This window comes from Pelophylax lessonae (genome assembly GCF_965119305.1).
Source record: "Pelophylax lessonae genome assembly, chromosome: 6".
NCBI classification, from domain to species: Eukaryota; Metazoa; Chordata; class Amphibia; order Anura; family Ranidae; genus Pelophylax; species Pelophylax lessonae.
Genome location: NC_138773.1, coordinates 169,736,248 through 169,749,638, shown reverse-complemented (window position 1 = coordinate 169,749,638; position 13,391 = coordinate 169,736,248). Strand labels below are relative to the sequence as shown.

At 48.4% G+C, this 13,391-nt stretch overlaps 1 long non-coding RNA gene across 1 annotated transcript in view; it reads right to left on the bottom strand.

Annotated features, from left to right (window-relative positions):
* Positions 1-13,391, bottom strand: part of LOC309558193 — a 1,089,490-nt gene that overhangs the window by 299,680 nt on the left and 776,419 nt on the right. The gene's annotated exons all lie outside the window — the stretch shown is intronic.

The window sequence follows — 13,391 nt, the reverse complement described above, 5'->3', positions numbered from 1 at the left end:
CAGTTTGCCTCCTGTTCCGAACTCCTCCTACTCCTCTTCCTCATCCTCCCTTTAGGGTACAAAAAATTGTAATTGGAGCCTAGTCTGTGTTTGTACGTGTGAGATACACCGTTTTATATACTTTTTTCTATTCCGCTATTCAATATACACCCTTTTGGGGTGAAAAAAATTAAATTGCGGCATAGTCTGTATCGGTACGTGTGAGATACACCTTTTAAATTTGTTTGGCGCATCTTCCACCGCCGAGGATTGCAGGGCGCTTCAGTTTGCCTCCTGTTCCGAACTCCTCCTTCTCCTCTTCCTCATCCTCCCTTTAGGGTACAAAAAATTGTATTCGGGGCCTAGTCTGTGTTTGTATGTGTGAGATACACCGTTTTATATACTTTTTTCTATTCCGCTATTCAATATACACCCTTTTGGGGTGAAAAAAATTTAATTGCGGCATACTTTGCATATTTGACTGTGAGATACACCCGTGGGATACTGTTGTTGTTTTGTTCCGCTATTCAATAAACACCTTTCTAGGGCAAGCTTATAAATTACAGAACTTCAAATAGGGGCCGTGGCCTGGGTCGTGGTGCTGCTGGTAGAGCTCCTGTTGCAAGGAGAGGACGTGGTCGATCTGTGCCAGCTACACGCACAAGTGAAACACCCTGCAGCAGTATTTGGTAGGGCATCATGCGCCTCTACAAGTGTTGAGGCAAGAACAAGTACAGGTGATAGTAGATTGGGTTGCTGACAGTGCCTCCAGTTCCTTCACATTGTCTCCCACCCAGTCTACTGCAGAAAGGTTTAGAGTTGGCACCTGCAGCCGATGTCCAACCGTCTTTCCCCTCACCCCCTTGCAAATCAGGCAAGCAGTCTGAGGCCCAAGTCATGCAGCAGTCTCTTTTTCTTTTTGATGACTCTGTCAGCAGGGTTTCCCAGGGCCATCCACCTAGCCCTTCCCCAGAAGTAGAAGAGATTGAGTGCAGCGATGCCCAACCACTTATTTCTCAAGATGAGTACATGGAATGACCATCGCAGCACGTCTCCGATGATGACGAAACGCAGGTGCCAACTGCTGTGGCACTCAGAATTGTGGAGACCGACAAGGAGGGCAGGGGTGAAGACTGGGTGGAAGATGATGTGGAGGACGATGAGGTCCTCGACCCCACATGGAATGAAGGTCATGCAGGTGACCTGAGTAGTTTGGAGGAAGAGGCGGTGGTCGCACAGTGCCACCAGCACAGCAGAAGAGGGAGCAGGGTGCAGAAGCGGAGCGGCCATGCCCTAGACACTACGCCTGCTACTGCCCAACGCAGCAAGGGACCGAGCGCACCAAAGTCAGGTCAAAGGAGTTCTCTAGCGTGGAAGTTCTTCAGACAATGTGCTGATGACAGGACACGAGTGGTTTGCACCCTGTGCAATCAGAGCCTGAAGCGAGGCATAAACCTTCTCAACCTGAGCACAACCTGCATGATCAGGCATCTAATTGCAAAGCACGAGCTGCAGTGGAGTAGACACTTTCAAAACCAAGAAAGGTCCCTGGCTCCTCCTGCTTCCTCTTCTGCTGCAGTCTCGGCCTCTTCATCCACCTCTGTAGTGATACCGGCACCTTCCACCCCGCAAACAGAGGATCTGTTAGCAACACCACCTGGGTCACCAACCATCTCCACAATGTCCCGTGGAAGCGTTCAGCTTTCCATCTCCCAAACACTTCAGAGAAAGAGGAAGTACCCCCCTACCCACCCACAATCTTTGGCCCTGAATGCCAGCATTTCAAAATTCTTGGCCTTTGAAATGCTGTCACTCCGTCTGGTGGAGACGCACAGTTTTAAAAGCCTTATGTCGGTGGCTGTCCCACAGTACGTCGTGCCCAGCCGCCACTACTTTTCCAGGCAAGCCATCCCTTCCCTGCACAACCAAGTGGGGGAAAAAATCAGGTGTGCACTGCACAACGCCATCTGTGGCAAGGTCCACCTAACTACCGATACGTGGACCAGTAAGCACGGTCAGGGGCATTATATCTCTCTAACGGCACACTGGGTAAATGCAGTGGCGGCTGGGCCTGAGGCGGATAGCAATTTGGCGGATGTCCTTCCACCACCGAGGATTGCAAGGCGCTTCAGTTTGCCTCCTGTTCCTAACTCCTCCTACTCCGCTTCCTCATCCTCTACCGCCTCCTCATCCGGTCAGCGTAACACCTTCACCACCAACTTCAGCACAGCCAGGGGTAAATGATAGCAGGCAGTTTTAAAACTTGCCTGTTTGGGGGGAAAAAACCACACACCGCGCATGAGTTGTGGAGGAGCATGAAACAGCAGACCGATGAGTGGTTTCTGCCAGCGAGCCTCAAGCCCGGCCTGGTGGTGTGCGATAACGGGCAAAATCTCATAGCAGCTCTGGGCCTAGCCGGTTTGACGCACATCCCTTGCCTGGCGCATGTGCTGAATTTGGTGGTGCAGAGGTTCCTTAAAAATTACCCCGATATGTCAGAGCTGCTGCAGAAAGTGTAGGCCGTCTGTGCGCACTTTCGGCGTTCTCACCCTGCTGCTGCTCGCCTGTCAGCGCTGCAGCGTAACTTTGGCCTTCCCGCTCACCGCCTCATATGTGACGTGCCCACAAGGTGGAACTCCACCTTGCACATGCTGGAAAGACTGTGCGAGCAGCAGCAGGCCATAGTGGAGTTTCAGCTGCAGCACGCACGCGTGAGTCGCTCTGCGGAACAGCACCACTTCACCACCAATAACTGGGCCTCCATGAGAGACCTGTGTGCCTTCTTGCGCTGTTTTGAGTATTCCACCAACATGGCCAATGCCGATGACGCCGTTGTCAGCTTAACTATCCCACTTCTATGCCTCCTTCAAAAAACGATTCGGGCGATGATGGAAGAGGATGTGGCACAGGAGGAGGAGGAGGAGGAGGGGGGAAGAGGGATCATTTCCAAGGCTTTCAGGGCAGTCATTCACAATTGGCTCCGAGGGTGGGTTCCTGCACCCACAAACGCCAGGTACACAATTGTCCAGCAGGGGCACAGTTCTGGAGGATGAGGAGGAGGAGATGGAACCATGTTCACAGCAGGGTGGCACCCAGGCCAGCTCATGGCCATCACTGGTGCATGGCTGGGGGGATACAGAGGACACAGACGATACACCTCCCACAGAGGACAGCCTTTCGTTGCCTCTGGGCAGCCTGGCACACATGAGCGATTATTTGCTGCAGTGTCTCCACAATGACCGCCGAGTTGCCCACATTCTAACTTGTGCTGATTACTGGGTGGCCACGCTGCTGGATCCCCATTACAAGGACAACGTACCGTCCTTAATTCACTCACTGGAGCATGATCGCAAGATGCGCGAGTACAAGCGCACGCTGGTAGACGCGATGCTGCTGGCATTCCCACCTGACAGCGGGGCCACAGTGGAAGCACAAGGCCAAGGCAGAGGAGGAGGAGGAGGAGGAGGAGGAAGAGGTCGCCAACGCAACCAGGGCACCGCCAGCACCTCAGAAGGCAGGGTTAGCATGGCCGAAATGTGGAAAAGCTTTGTCAGTACGCCACAACAAACAGCAGCACCAGCAGCTCATATGGAACGTCTTAGCAGGAGGCAGCATTTCACCAACATGGTGGAGCAGTATGTGTGCACACGCCTACATGTAGTGAATGACGGGTCTGCCCGATTCAACTTCTGGGTCTCCAAATTGGGCACATGGCCTGAGCTTGCCCTTTACGCCTTGGAGGTGCTGGCGTGCCCTGCAGCCAGTGTATTATCTGAACGTGTATTTAGCACGGCTGGGGGCGTTATCACAGACAAGCGCAGCCGCCTGTCCAGAGACAATGTGGACAAGCTCACATTCATTAAAATGAACCAGGCATGGATCCCACAGGACTTTTCCGTACCTTGTGCAGAATAGAGATGGATACCGACCTTACCCAGCCATTGTTCTATTTTTGATCTTTCTCACTCTTTTTGGGTGTACCCTAATTTAAAATGATTAAAAAAAGCAGTGTTGGCTACCTTGTCCCCCTCAACCGCCGCTTCCACCTACACCGCCACCTCAACCTCCCTCCTACTGCATATGGGCCTTGTCCTTCACAGATGAAGAAAATTGTTTTATTTTTCTGTTTGTTTTGTTGTTTTAAGTTATTTACCTATCCACATTTGTTTGCAGAGCACTTGCCATGCTCTTAACTACATTTTGCTGCCATTTGCAGCACTCTAGCCCTTCCCATTGGTTTTTTAGAGCCATTTTAGTGCCTGAAAGTTCGGGTCCCCATTGACTTCAATGGGGTTCGGTGTCCGGGTAAAGTTCGGAAAAAGTCCGGGTCACGGACCCGGACTTTTTTTCCAAGTTCGGCCAAACCCGCCGAACACGGACATCCAGGTGTCCGCTCAACTCTATTTCCCAGTGCTAAACCTTTCATCCAATTTCTAAATTGCTGCATTTGTAAATTTCTATAAGCCAGTATAAAGGAATAGTAGTGGTAAAAAAATCACTTCTGGATTTATCTAATCTTTTTTTAGTTTAACCCTTCCTGTCCGGCCTATAGCAGAATGACAGCTGGGTGGGGGATTAGTTATTCTGACTGGACATCATATGATGTCCAACAGAATAAGCCACTCGTGCATGCCCCCGGGGGCACGCAGAGTGGCAATCGGTGTTACAGTGTGTCGCTCCTACACACCGCATCTCCAATCTCAGTAAAGATCCTATGATGTAGGCTCTTTACCACGTGATCGATCGGCTGTGACCAATCACAGCTGATCACAGCTGTAACCAGGAAGTACCGGTAATTGGCTTTTCTCAGTTTGCTCTGACAAAGCGCGAGTAGAGGGGAGCCGATCAGTGGTTCTCCTGGCAGGGCATTGATTATCAGAGCAGCCCCCATCAGAGGTGCCCCCCCAGATGCCAATCAGTAATGCCTGTCAGTGCCCATCAGTTACCAATCAGTGCCCATCAGTAATGCCTGTTAGTGCCTCCTCATCAGTCCCGCCTATCAGTGCCCATCAGCGCCACCTATCAGCCCTCATCAGTGCCACCTATCAGTGCCCATCAGTGTCGCATGTTAGTGCCTCATCAGTGCCAGTCAGCGAAGGAGAAAACTTACTTATTTACAAAATTGTATAACAGAAACTGAGAAAAACTTTTTTTTTTCAAAAATGTTGGTCTTTTTTTTTTTAATTTGTTTAGCAAAAACTAAAAAACCCAATGGTGATCAAATACCACCCAAAGAAAGCTCTATTTGTGGGGAAAGAAATAATAAAAATGTAATATGGGTACAGTGTAACATGACCACGCAATTTTCATTTAAAGCGTGACAGTGCTGAAAGCTGAAAATTGTTCTGGGCAGGAAGGGGGTGAAAGTGCCCAGTATTGAAGTGGTAAATTATCTTTAACCACTTAAGCCCCGGAAGATTTTACCCCCTTCCTGACCAGGGCCTATTTTGCGATTTGGCACTGCATGATTTTAACGGACAATTGCACGGTCGTGCGACGCTGTACCCAAATTAAGTTGACGTCCTTTTTTCCCACAAACAGAGCTTCTTTTGGTGGTATTTGATCACCTGTGCGATTTTTTGATCCTGCGCTATAAACAAAAAAGAGCGACAATTTTGCAAAAATAACAATATTTTTCACATTTTTTTATATGAAATTCCACAAAAAAAATGTAAAAATCAAAACTTTTTAACATTTTAGGCCAATTTGTTTTCTGCTACATATGTTTGGTAAAAAAAATTGCAATAAGCGTATTTTGATTGGTTTGCGCAAAAGTTATTGCGTTTACTAACTAAGAGAAAGATTTTTGTCATTTTTATTTATTTTTTTTTTAAAGAATAATGGCGGTGATCTGCGATTTTGTTTGCGGGACTGCAACATTGCGGCGGACAGATCGGACCCTTGACTGACATTTTTGACACTTTTGGGGGTACCAGTGACATTACTACAGTAATCAGTGCTAAAAATATGCACTGTTACTGTAAAAATGACACTGGCAGGGAAGGGGTTAACTTTATTGGAGAAGGAGGGGTTAAGTGTGTCCCTAGGGGCCTGCTTCTAACTGTATAGGGATGTGGCTGTTTGTGTAACAACACAGAAATACGATCCTGCATAGCAGGACCGAATGATCTCTGTTATTACACAGGGGAGAATGACAGGTGGCTTTGTTTACATTAGCCGCCTGCCTTTCTCCCTCTCCACCCCACGATCGCGAGTGACTGGTGGACATCGGGTCTGCCGGTCACACGTGCGGGGGGGGGGGGTCCTCGAACGAGCGGGGGCGGGAGCGCGCCTCCGGCGGCGCTTGCTTGCTCCCTAGAGCCTCACAGGCTAGCGATGTTGCTTTGCCTGTGAGGGGCTGACTGCCGCAGTAAATATACTGACGGCAGTCGGCAAGTGGTTAAGGGGGCGTGGCAGGGGTGTGTGTCTTATGTCTACATACTCTTGCTTATAGATGTCCCTCATTCCCATCTCAAAAAGTTAGACGGTCATCTTAAGAGCATTATAGGCCCCGGGCAATGCAGTGCACTGGGGTCCCGTCTACACAATCACCCACGAGAGGAAAAAAAATGCTAATTATCGATAAGGCGATATTTATTTGTACATCAGTGCCAGGCTAATGACAGCTTCCAAGTTTGGCGGCTGGGTCCGGTGAGCACACACATGGACGGGAGTCACACTCGACTGTCTTGTGTGTGCCTGTTTCCATACAGGCATTCCTGCAGTTGTGGGCTCCCCCTCCATGGCCCAAGTGGCCTGACAGCAGCGCAGGGCCGACAGGTGCTTGCCACGGCCCTGCGGCGGTCGGTTCGCGGCAAATTTTGCTTGTTCGCTTCCCGCCAAATTTGCGAACATATGGCGTAGTTCGCGGCAGCCATATTTGTTTACATTGGGGAGAACTTTGACCTATGACACAGCCGTCAGGTGGAACGGGACAGCCAATTGAAACATTCCAGCACATGGACAGTCCCCCTACCCTATAAATAGACCTGACCTGGCGGCCATTTCACATTCCGCTTTTTGCCAGTTTAGGGAGAGGTCTGCTGTGCTCATCAGGGAGAGTTTGCTAGACACATATAGCGCTGTGAAGATCCACAAAAGTCCTTTTCAGGGCTGGTATTTCGGTATAGGTCTACTAGTATCTTTTGAGTTTAGGGAGCAGTATCCAGTGGTTGCTTTAGGGGCAGTTAGAGATTGGCTGCAGTCACACACATCGCTCTGTTAATGTCCACAAAAGTCATTTAAAGTGCTGCAATGTCGTTATAGGGTCTATTACAGTCTCTTTAGTATAGGGGCAGGTATCCAGTGGTTGCTGTAGGGGCAGTTAGAGATCGTCATCTGCAGTGACACAAATCGCTGTTAATGTCCACAAAAGTCATTTAAAGTGCTGCAATGTCGTTATAGGATCTATTACAGTCTCTTTAGTATAGGGGCAGGTATCCAGTGGTTGCTGTAGGGACAGTTAGAGATCGTCATCTTCAGTGACACAAATCGCTCTGTTAATGTCCACAAAAGTCATTTAAAGTGCTGCAATGTCGTTATAGGATCTATTACAGTCTCTTTAGTATAGGGGCAGGTATCCAGTGGTTGCTGTAGGGGCAGTTAGAGATCGTCAGCAGTGACACAAATCACTCTGTTAATGTCCACAAAAGTCATTTAAAAGGGCTGCAAATTTTTTGGTATTACCGTGCTGTGCACTAAAAAGGGGGGGGGGGGGGTGTGGGGGAGGGGGTTAATCCACAGTATAATATACTTTGTAGAAAGCATATTATAGTGGATTAGTAGTATTGTGCACTGTGCAGCATTGTGACAGGTGTGGTGGTGAGACTGAGCATTTCTGCAGCAACACTACACACAGTGACAAACTCCCTGGCCAATTATTTGTAGAACTGGTGTGATAGACCAGTGGCCCCCCAATACCACATTTGAAGTGGGGTGTTATCTGAGTATACTTTTACACGTGTATTTGTGTCCTGCAACATCATTGCCTCTTTTGCTGAGTGAAGTCTGATACACACAGTGCCAAACTCACTGGCCAATTTTTTCAACAACTGGTGTGATAAACCAGTGGCCCCCCCAATACCACATATTGAAGTGGGGTGTTATTTAACAGTATACTTTTCAAAGAGTGTATTTTAGTCCTGCAACAATATTGCCTCTTTTGCTGAGTGAAGTCTGATACACACAGCGCCAAACTCCCTGGCCAACTTTTTAAAACAACTGGTGTGATAGACCAGTGGCCCCCCAATACCACATATTGAAGTGCGGTGTTATCTGAGTATACTTTTACAAGTGTATTTGTGTCCTGCAACAATAATGCCTCTTTTGTAGAGTGAAGTCTGATACACCCAGTGCCAAACTCACTGGCCAATTGTTTCAACAACTGGTGTGATAGACCAGTGGCCCCCCAATACCACATATTGAAGTGGGTGTTATTTAACAGTATACCTTTCAAGGAGTGTATTTTAGTCCTGCAACAATATTGCCTCTTTTGCTGAGTGAAGTCTGATACACACAGCGCCAAACTCCCTGACCAATTTTTTCAACAACTGGTGTGATAGACCAGTGGCCCCCCAATACCACATATTGAAGTGGGGTGTTATCTGAGTATACTTTTACAAGTGTATTTGTGTCCTGCAACAATATTGCCTCTTTTGCTGAGTGAAGTCTGATACACCCAGTGCCAAACTCACTGGCCAATTTTTTCAACAACTGGTGTGATAGACCAGTGGCCCCCCAATACCACATATTGAAGTAGGGTGTTATTTAACAGTATACTTTTCTAAGAGTGTATTTTAGTCCTGCAAAAATTTGGCCTCTCTTGCTGTGTTGACTGTGCTACACACAGTGACAACAGTTACAGGCCAATTATTTGTAGAACTGGTGTTATAGACCAGTGGCCCCCAATACCACATATTGATGTGGGGTGTTATTTAACAGTATACTTTTCTAAGAGTGTATTTTAGTCCTGCAAAAATGTGGCCTCTCTTGCTGTGTTGACTGTGCTACACACAGTGACAACAGTTACTGGCCAATTATTTGTAGAACTGGTGTGATAGACCAGTGGCCCCCCAATACCACATATTGAAGTGAGGTGTTATTTAATAGTATACTTTTCTAAGAGTGTATTTTAGTCCTTCAAAAATTTGGCCTCTCCTGCTGTGTTGACTGTGCTACACACAGTGACAACAGTTACTGGCCAATTATTTGTAGAACAGGTGTGATAGACCAGTGGCCCCCCAATACCACATATTGAAGTGGGGTGTTATTTAACAGTATACTTTTCTAAGAGTGTATTTTAGTCCTGCAAAAATTTGGCCTCTTTTGCTGTGTTAACTGTGCTACACACAGTGACAACAGATATTGGCCAATTATTTGTAGAACTGATGTGATAAACCTGTGGCGCCCCAATACCACAGATTGAAGTGGGGTGTTATCTACCTTTTTCTAGATATACTGCGATTCTCTAGAGACTTTTGTCTCGGGGTAATTAAAAAACATGACAGGCAGAGGAAGAGGCAGAGACGTACGCAGGGGTGGTAGGGGTAGGGCAGGAGCAGTAGGCCGGAGACGTACGCAGGGGTGGTAGGGGTAGGGCAGGAGCAGTAGGCCGGAGCTTAACTGTGAAGTTTCAAAAGCCGTGTGCAATTACGACAAAGGACGCACCAGACTTGGTTGAGTGGGTCACTCAGCCTTCCTCTTCTGCACCCTCCTCATCCACCACTGCATACCCTCCACTTCAGTCACTGGAATTATTTTACAATCCATCACAAGACGTTTGCGATGCGCAGCCATTGTTGGCATTGGATCAGGAAGAGGAGGTAGCAACAGCCGCCACTCAGCAGTCTGGCGACAGTACCCAGATCAGCCCAAGGAGGTTGGTCCCCGCTGTTGCTGCCTACTCAGAGATCTCGAAAGTTAGTGGTAGGGAAGGTGACGTGGATGATGACGAGTCTATGGACGTCACGTGGGTGGCCACAAGAGAGGAAGAGGAAGGGAGTTCAGAGGGAGAGATGGACCGGCAGATAGGGAGGAGAGGCAGGCAGAACTTGCATTGCACAAGAGGTAGAAAGCAGACTGCAAATGTATCAGGAGCGAGCCATCAACCATGTACAGTCACATCTGGCGCTCCCAGGATGCCGCCATATGGCTCCGCAGTGTGGGCTTTTTTTAATGTGTCCGTTGCTGACAACAGTGTTGCCATCTGCAGCCTTTGCAGTCAACGCATAAGTCGCGCTAAGCCCAACACTCACCTAGGGACCACCGCCTTAAGAAGGCACCTGAACTCCAATCACCGTGCCCAGTGGGAGCAATACCGTCAGAACCCACAAAGCCACACTCCAGGCTCTCACCGTCCAGCCCCTTCTCCTTCTCCTCTCTCCTCACATTTGCCCTCCACTCCACCTTCCATGATGCCGTCGTCACAATGTTCTGGAAAAAGGCAGGCTTCTGTGGTCCAAATGTTGGAGCGGAAAAAAATTATGACGCCGGATAACCCTCTTGCCCAACGTTTGACTGCTGGTTTGTCGGAACTGATAGCCCGCCAACTACTGCCATATCAACTGGTGGACTCGGAGGCCTTTCGTAAATTTGTGGCCATTGGAACACCACAATGGAAGGTCCCAGGCAGGAAATAATTCTCGCAAAAGGGCATTCCAGAGCTGTATGGCCATGTTAAGCGGCAAGTGAATATATCTCTGGCACACAGTGTTGGTGCCAAGATACATCTGACCACAGACACATGGTCTAGCAAACACTGGCAGGGAAGGTATATCACTTTTACTGCCCACTGGGTGAACCTTCTGATGGCCGTTAAGCATGTAACCCGTGTAGATTTAGTTGTACCACCACAGATTGCAAGCAGGCCTGCCTCTTCTTCTCCTCCATCCTCCCTCTCCTCCTCGGCTGACTCCTCCTCTTCCGCTGCTACCGTCTCTTCTCCTGCGCCGCCCAAGATCCCCAGAACCTATTCCACATGCCAGGTGAGACATTGCCATGCTGTGCTGTGTCTGTTGTGCCTGGAAGCCAAAAGTCACACTGGTCCTGCACTCCTTTCAGCTTTGCGTTCACAGGCAGATCAGTGGCTGACACCGCTCAATTTAACAGTTGGGAAAGTGGTGTGCAACAACGGTGCCAATCTGCTGAGCACGCTGAAACAGGGCAAAATAACACACGTGCCATGCATGGCACACGTCCTGAACTTGGTGGTGCAGCGATTCGTTGGCAAATACCCTGGGGTCCAGGACGTCTTGCGGCAGGCCAGGAAAATCTCGGGCCATTTCCGAAGATCTTACACAGCCATGGCTCGCCTTGCTGAGATTCAGCGGCGACACAACCTGCCCCTCAGGCGTCTTATTTGTGACTGCCCGACGCGATGGAACTCGATAGGCTGCTCCAGCAGAAACATGCAGTTAATGACTACCTGTTCGAACTCGGCAGCAGGACAGGTTCTGGGGAGCTTTGGTTTTTTTCACCTTGCCAGTGGCTGCTCATGCGGGACGCATGCAGACTTCTGGGGGCCTACATGCTGCAGTGTTTTAAAGGGGGACCCCAGTATAAAACGCATAAAGGCCAAGGACCAGTACTGGGTGGCAACGTACTTAGACCCCCGGTACAAACACAAAATGGCGGAAATATTACCACAATCACAGAGGGCAATCAGAATGCAGTACTTCCAGGCCTTGCTGCGGGAAATGCTGCATTCTGCTATTCCGTGCGCTGGCAGAGGAATTTACAGTCACAGAGAGACAGTTGCGGGTAGCAATCCAACAGCGCCTGCAAGAAGAGGGCGGTTGGAAGATGTCTTGGTCACTTCAGATTTGAGATCCTTCTTTCAGCCGAACCATCGACAGCTGTACTCCGGATCCAGCATGAGGGAACGCTAAGACCGACAGGTGTCCGACTACATCGGGTTAACGCCCGATGTGGACGATCCGAGGAGTGATGAACCCCTGGACTACTGGGTGGGCAGGCTTGACCTCTGGCCAGAGCTTGCACAAGTGTCCTGTCCGAAAGGACGTTCAGCGCAGCAGGGGGGGATCGTGACCGATAAGCGCACTCGCCTAGCTCATGACAGTGTAGACTACCTCACATTTATAAAAATGAATGAGGCATGGATCTCTTAGGAATTCAACACATTTGACCAGTAGACCAAGTTTCAGGTTCAGGCCACAAATATCCGCAGGACCGCCATCCACCCACAACAATTCCTGGTCCTTGGCTTCGCTACATACAGCGGCATAAAAGGCATTTCATGTCCATTGAATGGCAAATTTTTGGGGCCTTTCAGGGCCGACAATTATTTTGTCTGTGAATGCCTAATGTACCTCCAGCCACCAAATACTAAGTTCTTTGCTGTCAGTTAAACCCATGTGAGCTAATTTTTGGAGCCTATACAGGCCGACACTTACTTATGTATCCTGTGAACGCCTTCTGTACCTGTAGCCATCAAAAACAAAGTTCTTTGCTGTCAGTTCAAACCATGTGAGCTAATTTTTGGAGCCTATACAGGCTGACACCTACTTCTGTATCCTGTGAATGCCTACTGTACCTCTAGCCATCAAAAACGAAGTTCTTTGCTGTCAGTTCAAACCATGTGAGCTACTTTTTGGCGCTTATACAGGCAGACACCTACTTCTGTATCCTGTGAAGGCCTACTGTACCTGTTGCCATCAAAAACAAAGTTCTTTGATGTCAGTTCAAACCATGTGAGCTAATTTTTGGAGCCTATACAGGCCGACACCTACTTATGTATCCTGTGAACGCCTACTGTACCTCTAGCCATCAAAAACGAAGTTCTTTGCTGTCAGTTCAACCCATGTGAGCTAATTTTTGGAGCCTATACAGGCCGACACTTACTTATGTATCCTGTGAACGCCTACTGTACCTCTAGCCATCAAAAACAAAGTTCTTTGCTGTCAGTTCAAACCATTTGAGCTAATTTTTGGAGCCTATACAGGCCGACACTTACTTCTGTATCCTGTGAACGCCTACTGTACCTCTAGCCATCAAAAACAAAGTTCTTTGCTGTCAGTTAAACCCATGAGGTCTAATTTTTGGGGTCTTTTATGGCCGACACTTACTTCTGTATCATGTGAATGCCTAATGTACCTTCAGCCACAGAATACTAGGATCTTAGCTGTCAGGTAAATGCACGTGGGCTAATTTTTGGGGCCTGGAATGGCCGACACTTACTTCTTTATCCTGTGAATGCCAAATTTTTCAGACTGGAAATGAAAATCAATGGGTCTGTAAAGGTTCCGCCAAATTGTGTAATGGATGCGGACCCATTTTACAGATGTGTGAATGGACCCTGTATGTATTAGACAATGTATTTACCGGCTGCTGTCAGTTCTGGCTGATTTATGAAAAAAAAATATATTTTTTGCTGAAAAAAAAATAAATAAATTTAG